The 21,756-nt window shown below is 42.3% G+C and overlaps 1 long non-coding RNA gene across 1 annotated transcript; it reads right to left on the minus strand.

The window, feature by feature from the left end:
- Window positions 1-15,243: 15,243 nt before the first annotated feature.
- Window positions 15,244-15,742, minus strand: LOC121642575. Its single transcript, XR_006010920.1, has 2 exons — window positions 15,480-15,742; window positions 15,244-15,277 (listed from the first exon to the last, which is right to left on the minus strand). It is a non-coding gene; the product is annotated as an uncharacterized LOC121642575 (long non-coding RNA).
- Window positions 15,743-21,756: the final 6,014 nt, after the last annotated feature.

Here is a 21,756-nt window from a genome sequence, read left to right on the forward strand (position 1 = left end):
ACTTTACTCAGTCCTAGTATTACTAATTCCTATTCCTAGGACTAATTTACATATTCCTAGGACTACTTTACTCATTCATAGGATTACTTTACTCATTCCTATGATTACACATTCCTACGACTACTTTACTTATTCCTAGCATTACTTTAATCATTATGAGGATTACTTTACACTTGGCTAAGATTACTTTACTCATTCCTAGGATAACTTTATTTAATCCTAGGATTATTTGCTCATTCCTAGTGCTATTGTACTAATTCCTAGGATTACTTCACTCATTCCTAGGACTACTTTACGCATTCCTAGGACTACTTTACTTGTTCCTAGGATTACTTTACTCATTTCTAGCATTACTTTAATCATTATGTGGATTACTTTACTCATGGTTTGGAGTACTTTACACATTCCTAGGACTACTTTACTGATTCCTATGATTACCTCACTCATGTCTAGGATTACAAACACATTCCTAGGATTGCTTTACTCATTCCTAGGACTACTTCACTAATTCCTGGGATTACTTTATGCATTATTAGGACTACTTTACTCATTTCTAGGATTACTTTATTCATTCCTAGGACTACTTTACACATTCCTAGGATTTCTTTTCTCATTCCTAGGACTACTTTACTTATGGTTAGGATTACTTTAATCATCTGTAGGATTACTTTACTCACATAATTTGTCTTTGAGGACCTGTACCTTCCATGACAGTTTCTGTCCATCCATGTTCATCAGCACGTTCTGAATGAATTCAAATGTGTATTTTAGGTTACTTGGGTACTCCAGATTTAAGCATGAGTCCAAGGAGGAGTGCGCAACCATATGCCACGCCCTTCAGATCTTGTCACATTTCCACGCCCTCTATTATAATATGGACGTCCTCAGGGTCATCAGTGGGCTCCGCTCCTTCAGGTTGGATGACATGGACCACCATGTTGATTTGCTTTCTGCGGTTCAAGATCCATGTTATGGCTACTGCCAAGTGCTGGCAGCTGCAGCTCATTCCTGCCATTAATTGCCTGTGTGGAGGCTCTGTCTGGAGTGGCTGGAGCCGGCACACCTCAATCTCCTCCCTTCTGACTGGTTAATCATCGGACCAATCAGGCTGCAGCTTAGAAGAAGCTTATGCTGAAAAGGCTGCAGCAGAAGCCAGTCAGGAGGGGGAGAGCTGGAATGGCTCAGGCCGCTTTTCCCCTCACATTGTGCACCAGGTGTGTGCGAGTGTCGCGACAACCTCTTTTGTCACTGTGGGTGCTTTAGGGGTTTAGTTCTGTGTGATTGTTTTCAGTGCTGGGCTAGGTTAGTGTTTTGTGTTGTGATGACGGCCACTTTAGTTTATGGGCCTGCTGCTTTTTGTTTGGTTTTAGTTTCACCACCGAGTGGCAGTTGTGTTTCGTTTGCACTCGGTGTGTGTTTGGTATAGGGTTTTGTTTGTTTCTGCAGGTCCGCTAACCCCAGCACACTTTGCCTTTCTGTTACAGGTTTCACTCACCGTTCACAGGTTTTAATAAAATGTGCTTATTTTACTTAACCATCTGTCCTCAACGTTCTTTTTTTGTTACGCCCAAACATACCCCTTATATTGGGTCGTAACAATCCACATCCTTAAAAAAAAGGGAATCAGAACAAAGTATTTGTGAAGAACTGTCTCAGACTGTCTTGTCCCACCTTTTTAAAAAGATATTCATAACACTTTAAAATGTTTCAAGGTGTTTACGACTCATCCTAACCCTAACCAGCTGCATATTAGAAAAGAATTAACTAGAGACAGATCAATGACGATGGACATAACAAGGCAAATAAATAAACAATAAATAAGCCAAAAACACAAATGTATTTTCATGTTTTTTTTTTATTCTATATGAATATTTTCTTTTTAAATTCAATATTTTTTTCCATATTTTTCATTTAATATTGATTTGAAAATCTATTTTCCAATTATTCTTTTCACTGTTAAACTTTGATTTTTTTCATTTTTTTATTGCTTCATTTATTGATTTGTTTATTTTATTTATTTTTATGTAACTTTAGTCCTCTGTTTTCCATTTAACTTTTGCTTCTAGCTAATTAGATTTTCACCACCAATAGTGAGAAAAAATGTTTTCAGTGGTTGTGTATCTCAAAAGTGAGTCAGAATTTATTTTATTTAACTTTTGTTTTACCAGGTAAAATATTAACAACAGTTTTCTATTGACATTAGAAAAGAAAAGACGGGGTGAACAACAAACAAAATAATATTACATAGAAACATCAGTAGATCATTAGAAATATTAAAGTAGTTTTAGTTTGTGGTAAAACTTTAAAGCAACCCAGCTCTGCTGCGGACGGACAGGTGCAGGAAATAGCCTTATTGCTGTAAATTATGGCGCTGACTAAACGCCAGGCTGGAGACACGCCAGATCATGTCTGACGGTGCATCGCCGTGAAAGCAGCCTGCAGGCTTATTGAATGATGTCGGACACTATCTGTGGACTTTGACTGAAACAAAATGTTGCATCATCCTCTGGACACACACCAGCTGCACCCGTCCTCTGAAATGTTTGTGTCACGTCTGCGGCCGACCGAGCTGCAGGTTCTGTGTCAGAACTGGTTACCTTGGCAACGCGTCACAACAAAATATATTAGATAGTCTACTCAGCTGCTACTTGTGAAAACCTTATGAGTTTAGCGGTAAAAAACAACATTAACATTTTAATAATTTATTTAATATTTATTTCTTTTGTAAGTGACCATGGTTTAAGTGGGACAACGCCCTTCGAGGTGTCCATTATCATAAATTAATGGATGATGGGCATTATCCCTTACTTATCTGCTTTATTTCTATGTTTGTTTTCTTGCTTCGTTTTGTTTATCTTTTGCACCAATGCTGCTGCATATCCTAATTTCCATCCATCATCTGTCCGTCCGTCCGTCCATAGTAATAATAATGGATTAGAAGTACGTCTGCACTGCTTGAACATTTAAAGAGGACACATGTCGGACTTACATAACAACTTCATGCAAGATTTCAAAGCTGAAAATGAAATGAGCCATTTAAATATGAGATACTTATTGGTCGACTCGTCGTTTTAGTGCTTGATGACCAGTCGACTATGAGAACAGTCATTAGTTGCAGCCCTAATGTCCTGTAGGTGTTAACGTTGGGAGGAGGAACACAGTCTTCGTCCTTATTTATTTATATCAACCGGTTCCAAACAGGGAAAAGCTGCTTAGTGCTTTTCCTGTTCATGCTGCTATGAATTTATATTTCATGTCAAGACATTAACTTCTATAAATGATCTGCCACATGAGAGCTGAAGCTTCCATGTGTTAAAAAGTCAGACTTTATTTTTCTATCTTTATGACACCATTCATGTCTTCTTTCTCTGTTTCTGCAGGTGGGATGTGCAGAGCCAGTTTTTCTTCACACCTGTGATTGTGCTTGCAGCCAAACATCAGACGTGTTCCTGCGACAGCTAAATGGACGTCGCTGCCATGGGACTGAATACAGTTTAACTTCGGCTTTCAGAAAGATTCCAGGTCAAACAGAAAAACCAGCTCTTTACTTTCTCTTAGGATCATTCACACTTCTTTCACCTGTCAAGTGACATTAAAAAGTAAACCTTCATCCTGTGTAGGAGTCTGTTGCTGGGCAGTAACGGGACTGCAAGGCCTTTTAGAAATTTATATTCTAATTAGAATAGAGGAAACTGAGGGGTGATCAATCCTACTTTGGTCAATAAGACCAGGACTCCTGTCTACAGGAATCTGAGGCTTCACTAAGAACTGAAGCTACTGATGCTTCACTTCAGCCGGTTCACATCACAACGCTACTCTGTTAACCCCAAGCTGTTAGAAGAACTGTAATCTTAGCCAAAGTAGGACGGCTGTAATGAGGCAGAAAGGCAGAGTAATGGGAGCCAACATGAAAGCATAAATAACCCTGAAGTAGCACAACATAACTGTCTGGCTTTAAAACTCAGTTTGTCTTGTATAGGAAGAGTGTGAAATAAAAACCTCACTATTTGGTTTACACAGTCTTTACATAACTTTCTGACCTTAAACCTCCTTGTTTCTGACTGGTTTAGATGGTGACATTTATTCTGTTCATTCCTGGAGCTGTCGATGTCCTGCAGGGTCCTGAGGCTGAGCCCAGACAAGGTCAGGGATGAAGACATGAAAACAGAAATGTGAAAAGATGTGAGTGTTTTAGGGGGAATAATTATTAATGTTATCATTTAGAAAGTGGACTTGTGGAGACATTAATTTATAGTAAAATATTAAATATCATCATGTTTGTTTTTTTTTTGGCATGTTAAATGTTGGAGAAAATTAAAAGTGACAGATTTCATCCCACACAGGTCTTCACGTCAGTAGAGGCGGAATGTGCCTTCATTTCTTCTTCTTCTTCTTCTTCTTCTTCTTCTTCTTTCCTCTTCAATGGGAAGCTGAGGGAGACACCTCCTCAATCCCTGCTAACATTCACAAAAAGCTGTCCGCTCTGCTTCTCTGCTTTCAGTCCGACTGTAATGACCTCCATCTGGGCCTTTCTAAATGTCAGTTAAAGAACAAAAGGACATGAGTTTGACATGGTGCTTGTACTTGGACCTGCTGAAACCATGTGGAGAGACTAAATGTGGACTTTTTCATATGCAAGAACATGCACACTCAGGATTTTAACAGAGGCTGACAGCAGTGGAATATGAGCATTGACCTGTTCTTTCAGTTTACTGCAAGGAAGCCAGCACACACATATACATGCAGGCATGTTCATGTCCTCCGAGACATGTCTGACAGCCATTGACAACACTCCGAACGCACCGATACAAACCACCTCTGCTGGCTCATTATTTCCTTCATCTCAGTTATTGTTCTCATCTCTGCAGACTCTTCTGCCTGCTCAGGACCATGGAAGATATGACAAACCCACTCCCACTCGGGCATTGATGTGAATATGGAGAAATATAATCTGCATCTCCCAGGTGAGTGGCTGACATTAGCAGCTCAGCCTTCCCGTGGCTTCCTGACCTTTATTGGCTGTCAGAGCCCAGAGACCACAGCTCTAATTAAGAGTGGGACGCTTCCTTCTCGTCTTCCAGTCATTCTCACGTTGTCCATGGTTCTCTTTCTCCATTCACAGCTTACCAATGTCTTCTCTGTCTTTTGTCCTTTTGCTTTTGTCCTCTTTAGATTATTTCTTGCATACCTTATTTATCTGTCCATCCAGATGTGCAGGCTGGAGATATTACACATGAACCATCATGATCTGACAAGACAAAGCCAGCAATCAAATTAAAAATACAAATGGTTATTCACATTTATTTCCATATTCAAGAATGAGAAAGTTAAAATAAACCACAAAACATTCCACATTAAATACATCCAATGAAGTTTTCTCTTGTCTTTGTACAAGTTGGTAAATGGACTTTACTTATATCACCTTTCTAGTCATGTTGACCACTTAAAAAAAAAGAAGATGGTGGTGCAGGCACAGGCAGCGGTTTTGATGTTTTTGTTTGTGTTTCCTGCATTTTTAAGACTGGAAGCCTTAATCCAGTATGGAAGAGCTGACCTGCTGGAATTAGGGGAAAACCAGAGTTTTTCTGCATCGCCAAAGCCACATTTTATTCCACCTGAACTGCAGCGGACCACAGAGGCCCTCACCATCCCCCCTCTGTGGCCCAGGAGACGGAGGACCTAAATAAGGAGGACGGAGGATGTAAATAAAAGCAAAATCTGTCCTCCCCAGATTCCACAATTTTATAAACTTTCCAACAAGAGACTTTAAAATACTGGAGCAGGTGTACAGGAATGTTTCAGGAGCAGACAAGGCTGCAGCAGCTCCTTACCTCAACTCAACTTTATTTATATGGCCCTTTAAAACAACCACAGCTGAAACAAAGTGCTGTACATAAATGGACAAAGCAACACATAAAGTACAAAAATCAACCAGGAAATAAATAATATAAAATAAAAAAAAAAAATAAAAAAAAAATTGTTCATTGTTTTAAAAATGGTCTTAAAACAATAAGCAATTTTAAAAGAACAAATATAAACAAATAAAACCAATAAATAAAACAAACCACTGCACACTAAAACAGGAACGGTCTCATACTGGGCTGAAAGCCAAAGAATAAAAATGGGTTTTAAGATGAGTTTTGAAAATAGACAATGAAGAAGCTTGTCTAATGTGGAGAGGGAGCTCATTCCACATTTTTGGACCAGCGACTGAAAAAGCTCGGTCCTCCCTGAGCTTCCGTTTGGACCTCGGTACGTCCAGGAGCAGCAGGTCAGCTGACCTGAGGCACCGAGCAGGAGCGTAGGGGTGGAGTAGCTCAGAGAGGTAAGGAGGGGCCAGACCATTTAAAGATTTAAAAACAAATAAAAGAATTTTAAAATGAACTCTGTAGTGCACTGGCAGCCAGTGAAGTGAGGCCAGGACGGGGTTATGTGCTCCCTCTTAGGTACTCCAGCTAGGAGGCGTGCAGCTGCATTTTGCACCAACTGGAGGTGTGCGAGGGAGGACTGGCTAACCCCAAAATAAAGAGCATTACAATAATCCAGCCGAGATGTAAGAAGGCATGGATTACTGTTTCAAAGTGTTGTTTTTTAAGAAAAGGTTTGACCTTAGCAAGCTGCCTGATGTGGAAAAAGCTGGACTTCACTACAGAGCTGATTTGAATATCCAGTTTAAAGTCGCTGTCCATCTTAAAACCCAAGTTTGAGACTGTTGGCTTTAAAAAACCTGCCAAAGGACCCAAATCAATGGTGCAGGGTTCACAAAAGCCACTGGGACCAAACACCATCACTTCAGTTTTTTCCTCATTAAGGAGTAAAAAGTTTAGGGCCAGGCTTTTATGTCTTTGAGACATGCCAGAAGAGGGGCAAGGGAGAAGGACTGTTTCTTTTTAAGGGGCATATATATCTGACTGTCGTCAGCGTAAAAGTGATAGGAGATGCCATGCCTTCTCAGGATTGAGCCCAGGGGCAGTAAATACAAAGAGAAGAGCAGAGGCCCTAAAATCGACCCCTGGGGAATCCCATAAGGAAGTGGAGCAGAGCTGGATTCAAAGTTTCCAGAGGTCACACTCATGCTTCTGTCGGAGAGATAAGACTTGAACCACTCCAATGCAGTACCACCAATGCCCACTAGGTGGCATAACCGAGTCACTAAAGTGTTGTGGTCCACAGTGTCAAAAGCTGCTGTTAAATCTAATAAAATAAGAATAATATGTTCACCAGAGTCATTTGCTAAGAGGATGTCGTTAAACACTCTTAACAAAGCTGACTCGGTGCTGTGCAGTTTTAAAACCAGACTGGAACACCTCCAGGACATCATGATCATCTAAAAACTGCTTGAGTTGAGTATGGACAACTTTTTCTAAGATTTTAGAAATAAAAGGCAGCCTCGATATAGGTCTAAAATTGACCAGCACGCTGCCATCAAGGCCAGGTTTTTTAAGTAAGGGCTGGACCACAGCATGTTTAAAACTCAACGGAACAACTCCAGATGACAAACTACTGTTAATAATGGCCAGAACTGTCTGCCCTAGACTAGGAAAACATTTTTTCAAGAAACCAGGAGGGACAACATCATGGGGAGAGCGGACGGCTTCATATGACCAATCAGATCTTCTAGGACTGAAAGAGATACCAGCTCAAACTCCTCAAGAGCTGCAGAACATCGAACAGAGACAGAGGGGTCAGATGCAGGAGCAGAGATGAGAGTCCTTGCAGTAGCAACCTTATCAATAAAAAAGTGGAGGAAGCTACTGCAAGTCTCAGAAGATGCCTCCAGGCTAACAGGCTGTGGGGCATTAAGAACATTGTCTATGGTTTTAAACAACACATGTGGGTTATGGCGATTAGACTCAATAAGGTTTGCTAGATATTTCCTTTTAGCCTCCTTAACAGTGTGCTGGTAACAGTGCCAACAGTCCTTAAGAATGAGGAAGAAAACCTGCAGCTTCTCCTTTTTCCACCTTCGCTCAGCTTTGCGGCACTCCCGTCTAGCTGCCTGAGTTTCGTCATTTAGCCAGGGCTCAGATTTAACCCTGGGCTTCACAATTTTTATTGGAGCCACAGAGTCCAGTATAGTTCGGCAGGAGGAGTCGAACCAGGAGCTGAGCTGCTCTGTGTCGGCAGAGGCAGGGAGATCACAGAGCTGGTTAAAAGCCACAGAGAACTGACCAGCAGTTAAAGAGTTAAAAAACCGGCGACGTTGAACAGGAGCGCTAGATTTAAAATCAGCACAGGAGAAAGCAACCTCAAACACAGCTGGCATATGATCAGAGAATGCATCATAACAGATCTCCAAGTTAGACACAGATAAACCATGTGAGAGGACGAGGTCTAATGTGTGTCCATGTTCGTGTGTGGGACCAGACACACACTGCACCAGATTAAAAGAGTCAATAAGGTTTAAAAAGTCCTTCACCAGCGGCCTATCAGGACAACACGCATGAATATTAAAATCCCCAAGAAAAAGTGCACGGTCATACTTTGGCACAATTTCAGCCAGAAGATCCGAAAAGTCTTTAACAAAGTCTTTATTATATTTGGGTGGTCGGTAAATGACAGCGCACAGCACCGGGTCGGAGCGACCCACCTCAAATAAAGTCACTTCAAAGCTGGAGAGTGGGAATAAAACAGTGCGCTGCTTACATTTAAAAGCTGATTTAAAAACCACCGTCCCTCCTCCACGGCCTGATGTCCGCGGGGAGTTAAAATAAGAATAATCAACAGGTAAAAACTCAACCATAGCGCTGGACTCACCAGCATCGATCCAAGTCTTGGTCACACTGAGGAAATCCAGACCATGGGAGCTGAAGAAATCCCTCAAGATAAAAGTTTTGTTCACCAGGGATCTGGTGTTCACCAAGCCAATTCTGGAGAGAACTGGGGCCTGTAGTCCGGTGGGTCGGGAAGCGCAGGGCAATGCCCTCAGGAGCCAATGATCCACCCGACGCTCAGAGACCCGGGGAGGACAAGGGCGGCGTGGTTGGAGTTCCTCAAATAAGCTGGTGACAGGCACCAGGCAGGTGTTGATTGGGTCGAGGAAGCGTCGGTGTACAGTGTGGGCATATAATAATCCATATCCTGTCTGGGAAATGGACGAAGGGCGTGACAGCCTGAGCCAGAGCTTCAGTTTCACCAGCCGACCACCACGACTGCCGCGGCGACGGGGTCGCTTCCGCCTAGGAGGTAGAGCCGAGGCCTGGCACAGGTGAGGCGGAATTACCACCAGGAACGGGGGCAGATTATTTCTGCCATCATAAGTGGAAGCGGTAAACTTTCCAATTTTCTGTCGAATAAATAAAAGGGACTGGCGATCATACACCAGCAGAGACTCGATCTGTTCAGTGCCAATAGTTAGAAATAAAATAAACATGAAACATAGCAGGAGCATCAGACGGCCAGCCGAACACACAGACGCCATCACCACACTCCCACCTCAAGATGTGGAGCTGATTCCTGCCTACAGACCTCTGATCTGCAGCACCAAACCACCACCAGAACCATCCAGGTCCAGACTGAGGAGGCTTCCTCAGCCTGACAGGACTGCTTTGAGCACACAGACTGGGGAGGGTTCACAGAGGACACTGATCTGGAGGAAAAGACGTCCTCTGTGCCGTCCTTTGTTCACTTCTGATGCTGTCCTTCCCACAAAGACCATCCCGGTTTCCCCAACCAGAACTCAGGTCCAAGCAGCTGCACCAAGTCACCTCCACCCTGAGGAGGATCCACATCAGCAAGGCTGCGGGTCCAGATCAGGTGTCAGGTTGGACACTAAAACCGTGTGCAGACCAACTAGCAGAAGTTTTTCTGGACATCTTCAACCTGTCCCTGCAGCTTTCCACAGTTCCTGTCTGCCTGAAGTCCTCCATCATTGTTTCTGTGCCCAGAAAACCAGCATTACCTGCCTCAGTGATCACCGCCCGTTACTCCAGTCATCATTCCAGCGGATCCTCCTAAAGCACATCAAGGACGCCATCACTGTCGGCCTGGACAGCCTGCATCTGGCCTACAGGGATCCCCGTTCTATGGAGGATTGCCGTGGAATTTTATTGTCAAAGATCACACACTGAGTGAGAATGAAACAAAGTATTTAATTTAGAGCTGTACAGCAATGAGAGTCCCACAGTCAAATAAGCTTTGGCTGCACGAGTCTGAAGAGATACATTTGAGTCTGGTTTATATAAACTAGCATGAGCTGATCACATCAAGACAAATCATTAGTCCTCTGTTTCAAAGGAATGCTAGGAGATTGGAAGGGGAAGTAAATGGAACTCACTCAGTTCTTATCTGGGTACAAGTCATCCTCCTTCCTCAGTAAAACACAAGACAAGGTTTTGTAACAATACAAAGTGCATGTATATAAAATTTTCCATTACAATCCACCCCTTTGATTAAAATGCAACATATTAATCAAACATACAGAGAAAATTTACTCAAAGGACTCTAAACCACTAGCATCATAGTATAGAGAGATATCCGCTGGAGCATAATGACAAACATGGAAATTGAACGTTCTGTTAAGCATACATTTGATCAGAGGAAAAACACAGCAAAAACAACCAGAACACAAAGGAGAAATATAGCTAGGAGAGTAGCAACTCTAGTCAGAACAGTGATCCAGGAACCACTAGTAAGCCAATCCCAAAAATTCCACCCCTTAGAGGGTAAGTTAGCGTTATTGTGGTTGTGCAGAGTGTCCCAGAGATCAGTAAGGGTATCATGGATCACAGACAAGTTAACAGATGATGTCCAATCACAGCACAAGTGTCACCTTGTGTAGCTAATAAAAATCAAGAGCCATCCTGTTTTGTAGAGACATTATTCTCACAGCCTGAACTTCCTCTTGCATCAAACTAAAGCCAGAATCCACTAGAGAGGTTACATTTTCCAAAAAGATAGATATCTCTTAAGCGGAAAACAATTTTAGATGAAACACAAGCAGACATGTTAGCAACTTGCCACCAAAGGTTATCAGTGTGGTCATGATGCTGAAGGGTGTGGTCATCTCGGCGGTGCCTCCTCATAGAGGGTGCGTCTGTCCCCTGCAGTCATCTGGCGGGTTGGGACGAAGCTGGGGTGCGTTGTGTTGGGCGAGGACCAGTTGGATCCAGGTACCAGAGGAGGAAGGCGACAAGGATGAAGAAGATGATGCATTTCATGTTGCCACCGGGACTGACCTCAGGGATTATTCTGCCCTGTGGTTGAGAGGTCAGCTGGAGCTGGGGTTGGTGTACCTTGGAACCTCCTACAGTGGGATGTGTGAATCCAATTGGACCTTTCAGCGACCTTCACTGCTGTATGAGTGACCAATAGGACCTGGAATGGACCCAGCCACCTTTCAAAACGCCAATGCTTTCTTCTCGTCTCCCGGACCAAGATCCAGTCTCCCGGAACCAAGGAGTGGAGCAGATCTGATGCTGGCATGGCAGGCCTTCCTTCGCCACACTGTGCACCTGTGAAAGAACTTTCTGTTCGAAAGGAATCAGAGATGTTATTGAGAATACCACCCCCCTTTTGGCACATGGTCCACCCCATGTGACAACCTAGCAAACCAGGGGAAGAAATGACAAGGAAGAATTACAAGAAAGGCAGGGTTGTCCATCAGTAGCGCGCACAATACCTGCAGAACCAGGGGTGCATGGTGAAATAGTCAATCTACCAAAAAACTGATATACTTTCCATCTTTGTTAATATGTTACATTATCCCAGATAAGAGTAAAATTGTACACAACACATCAAAATTCTTGTATGCTTGAATCCTGAAGTTGCCTGTTCCGGCTTCCCCCTGTAAAGACAATCCTCATCAGTACAAGCACATGTGTACATGGTGATATATTCCACTCCACCTGTAAAAGTTTATCCCAAAATTTTGTATGGGTCAAAGTCAGGTTTGAATGTAAAATGCACATACACATATTTTACAAAAGATATTTAGAGTAGACGTCTCCTCCTCCTGTAAACAGATTATCAGACCTGCTTTTCAGGAAAATAAATGTGTGTAACTGTTAATGGCTGCAGAATTAGCAGCGTTATAAAACAGCAATCAGCCTTCTGTGGAAACAATCCTGGATAAGAACCTGCAAGAAGTTCATTCAATATCAGTCCATCAGTCGTTTGTCTTCAGGTCAGAGTCAGGAACTTTGTCAAAGTCACGTCAGTAGTTCTGCGCAGAAAGGCCGAATCAGAGCAGGTCAATTTTCCTGCATTCGTGAGGATCCTTAAAGTTCATTTTAAAATTGTTTGGAGTCATTAATTGTTTTGAAGATTTTTATTAATGCTTTCAACTCTAAGATGATATGAACTCAACCCAATTGGAATTTCTTTAAATAATGTGTCCATCATCAGCCAAATTTGCTCGAGCAGCGCTTTTCTCTTTTAATCTTTTACAAAACCCTCTTTTCATTATTATTATTTTTACAGGAGAATCAGTTTAAAAATATCCATGGATATCAGACCAATATGAAACAAGTTTTTAATTTTTCTTTTTTTTTTCTTGGGGTATCCCAGTATTCAATTTATAGTGCATTTTCTTGTTTTAATGCAGAGCTAACAATGACCTAAAAGTAATTTTTCCTGCCTCAACATTTGTTGTTTAAGTGTTTAAGGTTTTCTTTGTTTTATTTAAAGTAATTTGCATACAGTTACATCTGATGACAGTTAATAGAGGAGCTCCTTTAATTTAATTTAAATTTCATTTATATATCAGCGTTTTCTTTAGGTCTTAGGAAGTTCCCTCTAAACAATTTATTTATTGATTCATCTGTTTCCAGACAGATTTCAGATTCTTAGTTTGCTTGACTGAAAAATAAATCTATTATGCTTTCAGTTTGTATCTTTAAAGCTGCTTCAGATTCAATTCTTGTTAGATTTAAATTATAGATACAGTACCAAGAGTATTAACCATTTGTTTAAGAAAAAAAACAAAATAATTAGGACCCAGAGACACATGAACAGTTTTAGTGCAAATCACGCACACACTTTTTTCAGGAAATCAGGGGACTTGCAGTTTGCATCACCACAGAAAACCAAGCAGGGAAACTGCCGTTCGGTATTTACAGAAATGTGCATAAGGATCAGTATGTTGGCATTTCCACCTCGGGCAGGAAGGTTTCACTCTCTCTCACAACTTTAGCTGTAGTAATGAGAGAGATACCATCTTATCTGATCCTGGGTCAACGGTTAGACGGTAATCTGGAGAAAATATAAATTCATGTGTCAGTGAGTAACAACTAGGATGCATCTGAAGGGATCAAATAAACAAAACATTATTTTCATCTTGTTTTACTCATTTCTCTCCTTTATAAATGAGCCAATCAGTGTTGGATAACTGAGGAAAGGTTGTCACCACCAGCTCACTAAACATGTTCTGTTCTTTCTAAATAATGAAAACAAACAAGACAGGGTTAGTAGCTCATCATGTCATGTTATGTGATGTCAGTAGTAAGCAAGTACAGTGAGCGTGCGTGTATTTGTGCATGTAAAGGTGTCTCTAGTTCCAGCTGTGAACTAGTCTTTTGTGTGTGAAATGTCTAGACGTGAAGCTTTCTTCTGTTTACTCTTTAGCACTTTCTTTCCATTAAAAGATGTAGATCTGTTTAACTTCAATATAGGATTTGGAATGAAATCATTAATTATTTGTGGTAAGAAATCAGAACAATCTCACCATCATTGTGTTAACTGGTCACATGACTGCTTCCATCTCCGAGTCAGCTCTGCCGTGGATCAGTCAGATGGCAAACCGCCTTTTGATTTTATGGCCAATGACCCTTCTCACCACATGGATGTTCTCTCTCTGGTCAGTAGAACCGGATGGTTTTCCAACCTCGGGCCCCCAGCACCCACCTCTCTGTTCGCCCCTCAAAGTCCAGCGGCCACGTCACCTCGGAGCTGGACTACAGAGCTCACAGTCAGTTTCTTGTCCCAGTTTAGTCTTCTTGTCCTCTGAATAAACGCATGATCAGGAGCGTTGTGAAGGATGGTGTCCTACCATCCAAAAACAGATGTTTACACATCCATCAAACATCTGGTTTCAGTCTCTTTGAAAGTAGAAGCAGAGGAACTCTGGTGGTAAATGCTGGATATCAGATGTCTTTGTTTCTTCTCTTGAATCTTGTAGAACATCATGGTGGAGCTGGTAGGAATGGCATCCGTATCAGTTCGTAGGACATGGTGGTGATAGAAAGTTTATATATATATATATACATATATATATATATCAGTGGGTCTCTGCTGACTTTTATCCCGGCGGAAGAACTGAGTCGGGTCAGGTATGCAGCCTGTGAGCTTCAGGAGAGGGTGTCTCCGACAGAGATGGAGGGAGGGGGAAAAGAAGAAAAAGGAAAATAGGGTCAATATTTATCCTACAGAGATTATGCATGTGTCTGAGGAAAGATGCAAGTGTTTTCTCTCAGAGATTTGAAAATGCTAAAAGTAAATCTTCAGTGTGTGTATGTGTGTGTATAAGCAAAAGCATTCTTCATTGCAAGCAAGGTGTCATTCAGATTTAACAGATCTAATTTCCTTTAAGGTAAAAATTGTTCATGTTTGACAAGTTTTAAAAGAAAACACAAATTAAGTAGAAGGAACACAATAAAATTAAAGCATTGTGATGAAGGTGTCCATAAGAAAGGAATAAATTTCTTATAAAAATGTCTTATAATGCAAATACAAGCCAGCTCAGACTCAAAAACTATAGTTTTTCAGATAGACTTATGGATAAAATGTTCTATTTTTTCTTTCCAAACAGACAACCAGCTTTTACAACCCGAAAGTGTCCTTGTGTGTATTACATATTCTGGAGCAAAACATTTCCTCAGCCTGATCAGATCATTTTTCATTATCTGGATCTTTTCCAGGCGTAAATTTAGCATCTCCTGCTAATTTAGTTTTTACTGTTAAAAGTACCATTTTATTTCTTAATGAGATTTCTCAGTCCTACTTAAACTGTTAGACAGAGCTTCATTATTAACAGCAAGGTGTCCTCTCTGTCTGCTGCTTCGGAATGTGAGAGAATCTCCAACCACACACACACTCTCACACACTCTTTTTGTTATATTCTTATTTGGTTTCATTATTCTTTCCTTTTATGCTTCAGCAATACGCTTATTTTATTTATTATATATTTATTTCTTCTTTATTTATTTTATAAGGTGCACCTATTCAACATATTTATGTATTTATTTTATTACTTATATTTATGCCCTTAACTATTATTGTTTGGCCCTTTTATTTATTTATTTTTTCCTTTGTTACATATTGGGGAGTCCCATTCACCCTCCTTCTCCTTAACAGCTGTGTTTCCCATTATGCAACTGGACGTCTCCAAGTTGGATTTTTCTTCTTCGAGGAGCCCAAACTCAGGCACAAAAATTGTCTGAAACGCCTCTTATTACCACCGAAGTTTTTACTTCAGTGCCGGACTAACCCTACCCTACCGCAGTAGAATAGTGACCTACCTTGTCTTTACAAGATAGTGGGACCCTACCCTATTTTCATAAGATAGTGAGAGAAGGAGCGGTAAATGGGAGTCCGATATGAAAACGTCTCACCGTGTGTGATTCTGGATGCTGCTCCACACGCAGCCTTCATTCTGGATATCAGTGGTGCCTGAACGGAGTCCCCCCGCCGTCCCCTGTCGGTTAAGGCTGACCCAGGGGCTGAAGAATCCTTCAGGATGCGCAATCACGGGTTCTGGTCCTCCGGTCAGTCACTCAAGATATCCTGTTCGTGACGCCAAATTGTCGTGGAATTTTATTGTCAAAGATCACACACTGAGTGAGAATGAAACAAAGTATTTAATTTAGAGCTGTACAGCAATGAGAGTCCCACAGTCAAAGAAGCTTTGGCTGCACGAGTCTGAAGAGATACATTTGAGTCTGGTTTATATAAACTAGCATGAGCTGATCACATCAAGACAAATCATTAGTCCTCTGTTTCAAAGGAATGCTAGGAGATTGGAAGGGGAAGTAAATGGAACTCACTCAGCTCTTATCTGGGTACAAGTCATCCTCCTTCCTCAGTAAAACACAAGACAAGGTTTTGTAACAATACAAAGTGCATGTGTATAAAATTTTCCATTACAGGATGCTGTTTCTATAGCGCTTCACACGGCCCTGACTCACTTGCAGCATCCCCACACCTGTGTTAGGATGCTGGTTGTGGACTTCAGCCTTCTTTTTTTTTTTTTTTAACTTGTCCTGTCCAGCATCATAGCAGCTAAATGATAATCTGGTTTCTGTATCGTGCTGAACAAATTTGCTCTGCCAAGGGGAGGCCTATGGGTAGGGCTCCTCTTGATAATCTGATTCATTTATTTATTTATTTACTTTGAATCATGGAATCTATGTAATCTTGCTGGACCTGACCAGAGGGGACAGAAAAGGATGGAAAATAGCAAAAAGAGCAAAAGGGAAAGAAGAAAGAAGACAAAAAGATCACAGACAGAAGGAAACGACCCGTCAATCCACACCATCACCAGACAACAAACAACAAACTGTTACACCTGTACATGAACACACCAGAAAATTTCGTACAACTTTTACAAAAACAGAAACATACACAGAGAAAAAAACTAGTCATTAAGAGTTTTTAAATAATAACCAAATCAAAAAGACATAACAGCGACCAGATACTAACTCACAGGAAAAAAAAAAAATCTCTTAGTATAAAAACCCACTGGAAACCTCAGTGACTGTCAGCATGCAGAGGATGAGGAAGAGAAGTAATCAGTGATGAAGAGTGGTGAGTGAGATAGTGCAAATGTGACCACTCCTCTACGGCGGTCAGAGGCAGACCAGGGCCAGAGGCCCGGGCCCTCAGCAGCAGCCCAGGAGCACCAACCCCAGATACAGTACCCCACCACGAAGACAACTCCAGCCCCACCTGAAGGGCAGCAGAGGAGAGCCCCAGCAAGAGCCCCCCACGGTCTTGGGGCACAGGTCCCAGTGGGCCAAGATCGGCAGCCGCCGGCCATCCAGTGCAGCCCAAGTGAAGGGCCCAGGGCCCCAGGAGCCCAGAGGCGCCCCCACCTCCCAAAGGCAGAGGGCCTGCACCATACCTAGGAGGACCAGGCCCCCCCCAGACAACCACCCGGCGTAGGCCAGCACACATCCCGATGTTCCAGCCGCACATCCCAGGAACCAGGGCGCCATCGACCCCCTCCCACCACCCTCCACCTACTCCAATCTGCACCCAATATAACCCCACACTCCCACCCTCCCCTGTGCCATACCCACAAGCACTCACCATCACACAGTCACATCACACATAACCCACATAACCCTGGGGGACACCCCAGGCGGACCAGAGGACAGCACAGCCACCTCGGGTCCCGGCAACCATCTCCCCCCGCTCACCCCCGGGCACACCCAGGGGTAACAGGGGTGTGAGAGGTCCCCATTACCCGCTCCTGACTGTTTATGTAGTGTGTGTTGTTTGCAATTAAAATTGAGGGGCAGTGACCGCAATGTGCCAGGAGCCCCGCCCGACATGCACCGCATGACATGCCCCCCAGGTGTTGTTTGTGTGTTGTGTTTCTTGTGTGTTGTTGTTTAAATGCAATTAAAACTGAGAGGCGAGTCACCACGGGGTTAGGCCACTGAATGGCCCCCTCCGCTCCATCCTGCATGGCGTGCACGCCTCCAAATCCCTACATGTGTGTTTGTGTGTGTGTGTGTGTGTGTGTGTGTGTGTGTGTGTGTGTGTGTGTGTGTGTGTGTGTGTGTGTGACAGAGAGAGCGGGAAATAAGAGGGATCTGGGGATGTAAGTCCAGAGGGAAGCGAAGTTCCAAGAGAGCCCCCACAGAGCCAGCAGCCCACCAGCGCAGCCACCCTGGGACCCGGGCCCGGGGCAACCACCTCCCCCCACTCGCGCCGGCTACACCCAGGGTGAACACGGTGTGAGAGGTCCCCATTACCCTCTCCCTCCCCGCTTCTGACTGTTTATGTAGTGTGTGTTGTTTGCAATTAAAATTGAGGGGCAGTGACTGCAATGAGCCTGGAGCCGAGCCATCTAAGTGGCACCGCATGACATGCCCCCCAGGTGTTGTTTGTGTGTCGTGGACTTCAGCCTTTAACACCGTTCTCCTGGACCTGCTAGTCCTGAAGCTCCACAACCTGGTCTGCCAGCATCACTCTGGACCTGGATCAGGGACTTCCTCCCCAACAGGCCCAGGTGGTGAGGATAGGGAAGTCAGCATCTTCACCACTGATCCTCACCGCTGGAACACTGCAGGATTGTGTGCTCGGCCCCTCCCTCTTCACCCTCTTCACACGGGACAGCTCTGCCATCCACCCACCACCATGGCTGGGAAGTTTGCAGACGATCCCACCGTGGTGGGTCTCATATCGAGCAATGATCAGACCACTACAGAGAAGAGGTCCAGAGTCTCACAGAATGCTGGTCCAGGAACAATTTGTTTCTTATCAACAAGACCAGGGAGGTCCTAGTAAATTCCAGGAGGTCCAGGAAGACTGAGCATGCTCCTGTCTGCATCCACAGAGAGGCAGTGGAGCAAGTGGACAGCATGAAGTTCCTGGACATCCACATTTCCTCTGACCTCTCCTGGACTGAACACTTCCCACCTGGTGAAGAAGCCCAACAACAGTTCCTGTTCCTCAGGAAGTTGAAGCGACGGGACTCTCTTCTCAGCTGAAAGCTGTACAGAAACATCAAAACCGCCACAAAAAGACTCAGAGACAGCTTCTTCCCCGAGCCGTCTGTAGTGGTGACCATATGTGGAGCAGTGAAATGTGCTTCAATTCATTTTAAACTAACAGTTTATGAACTGTTCAGTAATGAACTTCACTAGCAGTTTATCACCGTGCTGGAGGCTTATTCTACCATGAGACAACAAATAACTGGCTTGTTATACAGCACCCATCTGTCAAGTGAAAACCTACACTTCATTCTATAAATAATTCATATCTGCAGCAGGAAATGTGATGGAAAGGAAATTAAATATGATGGCTTTAAATGATGTAATTCCCAAAGTGGAGATCAGTGAGTGTGAGCTGTGTTAACTGAAGTGTTGCTAACATCTGAAGCTAGAATATTTTCCTGTTGTGGCATGTTTATTCTTCCACTCATGTCTACAGGGAAGTGCTGTGAGACTGTAGGAGATGGAGTGGAGCGTCAGTGAACATCAGTCGTTTTCTGGATGTTCATGATGAGCATCAGGTCAGATATTACATCTGTTGGTTCTGAGGAACAGCTCAGGAAAACAATATCACCATACTGTGGAACATGTGGAAGTAACATAATGTTTTTTTTTCCTGTGTCTGTCCCTGCTGAGACTTTGCTGCTTCGCTCTCCCCTCTGCTTGCATCTATCTGCCAATACTCTTATTACTCCAGAAATTTATGGGCAGCGGCTCTTGGATCCTTGTTAATCACTGGGACTGTATTTTGTAGTAGATTTGGTTGGATTCTACTAATTTTTAAGACTCTTACAATCTTGTCAGTGTTACATTAGCGTGGGCTACAAATAGCAGAAGCCTTATCTCCAGCTACTCAGGAGCTAAAGCTAACTAGCTGCTAGATGCCTTCCCTCTCTACAGATGACTATTACAACCTTCTACAGAAGATCAGCAGGCTGGAAACACAGGTCCAACGGCTCCAGGTGAATATGGAAGTGAATGGATTGTGTGGAAATTATACAACTTTGCCTTTAAAGGCAAAATAAGTATCATTGACACATAGTGTTTCAAATAAGGACTGCAGTCGAAAGAGAAAAACACGGAGAGTGATCTTCCTCCTCCCTGGAGAGTTTCGCCAGGTTGCCGGTTTGTGAGAGGACGGCTCTTTTATATATACTCCATGGAGGACGGAGAACATGGCGCCATCAAACATCACGATAACGAGCGATTATGATTCACACACAGCAAGTTGCTATGCTTTGCAATGCTAGCGCTAATTTCACGCGCTAATTTATGTTAGCATTAAATAGAGTGTAAACAAAAGCTACATTAATCAACAAATGCCACGCAGCGGCTGTTTTCCCTTAGTCTCAATAAATTAATTTGATAGTAATTTCATGAGTTTATAAGGACAAACACAGTTTTCATTCGGCCCAAACATCATTACATCTGTTGTTGTAAACTAACAGGCCACCAGTTTACTCCACTAATACATCCATACAGTCACACACATTCATTTAATTAGTGCCGAGAAATAAATTACACTAAAATCTTTGTAAATCAAGATAAACTTTTCGGTTAATTCAAGCAAAATTCCGGAGTTTACCTGTCGGGAAGAAACTTTGCCAGCTCAGACTTCTCCACCTTTCAAAAGTTTCTCCAGTATTGATCCTCATTTTATTCCCTTTTTGGTCGTTTGCTTTTTTAGCAGGATGCCGAGGCTTTTTAGGCTTTTTACCAAAAAATGCATTTTTAAGCTTTTATTCTCCCAAAGCTTAACAATTTAAAATAATAATAAAACAACTTATGCATTTAACATTTGTATTTTTAACCTTTAGTTGAACATAAACACAATTCAGCACTAAAAACAGGCAGCCCAATACAGCAACTTGTTCACATGCACCACTTAATAATCTTTGAAAAAACTCAAGCCACAATATAACTCAAAGGTTGTGTACTTGCTGTGCCATTACAGGGTTCCAAGTGAACTCTAAATATAACATTGATGAGGTAGACAGTTGCAGGTGTACTTGCAATGCCAAGCCACTGATATCAAGTCTGCTTTAAAACATTACATAGAAAAATTAACTTTTGATCAGCCTAATGCCACCAGTCTGCATAAAATGGCAATATGGAACAACATGTAAGGCAGCATACTTCATTTGAACATCAAATGGTTTTAAGTAAAAGATATAATTTATGTGCAACACTTTCAGAACCTTGTCTGGATGCAGCTTAATCTTAAATGCATGGTAATGGTTATCAAAACAAATAGTTTTCATCAATTTTCCACAGAGCAAGACACAGTCATCTTTTACAGCAATCCTGTCAATCTTATGAAATACATTCATCTCACATACTACCTCTGTACAGATAATGAAGTCACGACGGTACTCTGTACCATGATATTTTATCCATTTGTCAGAAAACACACTCATTGACAAAACAGTTCCAAACCTTGTTTTAACTCATAGTGTCACCATCTTGCCTGGATGTAAATTTAATCTTTCCTTACTGAAAGATTCATGATAAATTGCCAAATAATTTTGGTGCTTTTTGGCCAATGTTTTTGTAATGTTTTTAAAGCATTTTAATTGTTGCTTGAAGAAATTGTGTTTGGCTTCGTAACGCATGCACCATGTGTGCAAAATCAGACCAATCCGCCTTATGCTATGAGGGTAGTGTATCATAAAATGATGTTTTGGCAAGAGATGTATTCCAAGAAATAATAGCTTTAACAGCTGAGGATGATCATTGATTAGGTGTTTGAGGTATATGGTCATGCCTTCGGACAGGATGGGTGAAAATACAATGTTAACAATTTGAAGAAGCAAAAGTAGAAGATGCCAGTGTTTATCATCTTTTTCAATTAAATCACCAAATAGCAAAGGCATATTGTGTAACAGGCAACAAGATTGTATGGCATTCAACCCCAAGTCATTAGTTCCAGCCATCAACTTGTCTGTTTTGCTTGTCTGCAAAGGTGGACGGTTTTGCCGCTGACTGAAACCATAGTCATATGCATGTATTCTATCAGCCACTTGTTTAGCACTAAGGAAGTTGCTTTGAATGTACTTCAAAATCAGTTTCACCTCAAACTGACCAACCCCCTCTAAAACAT

The sequence above is a fragment of the Melanotaenia boesemani genome, chromosome 7 (genome assembly GCF_017639745.1).
Source record: "Melanotaenia boesemani isolate fMelBoe1 chromosome 7, fMelBoe1.pri, whole genome shotgun sequence".
Classification (NCBI taxonomy): domain Eukaryota; kingdom Metazoa; phylum Chordata; class Actinopteri; order Atheriniformes; family Melanotaeniidae; genus Melanotaenia; species Melanotaenia boesemani.